General features: G+C 59.0%; 1 non-coding gene across 1 annotated transcript; it reads right to left on the bottom strand.

The window, feature by feature from the left end:
* Positions 1–111: 111 nt before the first annotated feature.
* trnav-aac (transfer RNA valine (anticodon AAC)) lies at positions 112–184 on the bottom strand. Its single transcript has one exon. It is a non-coding gene; the product is annotated as a tRNA-Val (tRNA).
* Positions 185–1,122: the final 938 nt, after the last annotated feature.

The raw sequence follows: 1,122 nt of genomic DNA, 5'->3' as shown, positions 1-1,122 counted from the left end.
GCAGGAACGTGCGTTTGGTACAAGAGTGCATGAAGGCACCGGAAATACATTGGGAACAAATGACCGGTCGCTCAAGACCTCTGTGAAGTACAGGAGCGTGCGAAAAGAGGCTGTTTCCGCCCGGTCTCGAACCGGGGACCTTTCGCGTGTTAGGCGAACGTGATAGCCGCTACACTACGGAAACCTGCAGGGACCGCTGCTGGTGTCTCGCTTGCGTTTCGGGCTGAGAAAGGGAAGCGTCACTTTAGGCAGGGGGCGCTGGAGAGAGGAACAAAGGGCGCGATGAAACAAAATGCCGAAACCCGGGATCAAACCAGGGACTTTTAGATCTTCAGTCTAACGCTCTCCCAACTGACCTGTTTCGGCAGTGCGCAGAGCCCACAGCCACCTGCTCCAGCCTTCCTGTGTTGCGGCATGAGCGCACCAAGAGGAGCGGGAGAGTGTTGCAGGAACGTCACTCAGAAGGAAAGCCACCCAGCTGTGCCCTCTGAGCTCTGTCCAGCGCATCTTTCTCGCATGGACTCCTGCCTGCGACGGGCAGGAAACAATTAGCAAGAACAGAGCAGCACCCCATGGGTGTCTCATGACTACACCTTAGGTTGTGACACGTGCAGGTGTGAGGGGTTGCCGGGCTACTCTGGAGCAGAGCTTGGGCGGAGGGGGGGCGGGAAAGCAGACAAAGAGGTGACACCTCAAGGTCTGCACGATCACAGCTCTCCGCCGCCCCAGGCTTCCGCTCGATAAGCTACTGGACACACCCGCCCCTCCTCACACAGACCGTGGAAAAGCCCCCGAGTGGGAGGGCTCTCTCTTCCTCCCAGGAGCTCTTGGACGCACAGACAGAGCGCGGGGAGCCGCCGCCTGCAAACACGGCTCCAGGCCGACTCCACTCCGCAGGAGCCGCAGAGCAGAGGAGATGGGGGCAGCTTAGCTCCTGTGCAGAGACCTGAGCTGTTGTTGCTGCGGACGCTGTCTTTTCTGTTCTCGGGGTAGGAGTGAATGTTGAGTTGCCCTTAGAAATGAGGCAGAGCACTTCAACGGCACGGGTGTGTGTGCGTGCGCCCTGGTGATTCTGGGAGACAGATCGAACCTGGGCTAAAAGAGAGGGGGCTTAGCCCTCTT

This window comes from Atractosteus spatula, assembly GCF_055471065.1.
Source record: "Atractosteus spatula isolate fAtrSpa1 chromosome 10 unlocalized genomic scaffold, fAtrSpa1.hap1 SUPER_10_unloc_3, whole genome shotgun sequence".
NCBI lineage: Eukaryota > Metazoa > Chordata > Actinopteri > Semionotiformes > Lepisosteidae > Atractosteus > Atractosteus spatula.
This window is presented reverse-complemented; position numbering and strand designations above follow the sequence as displayed.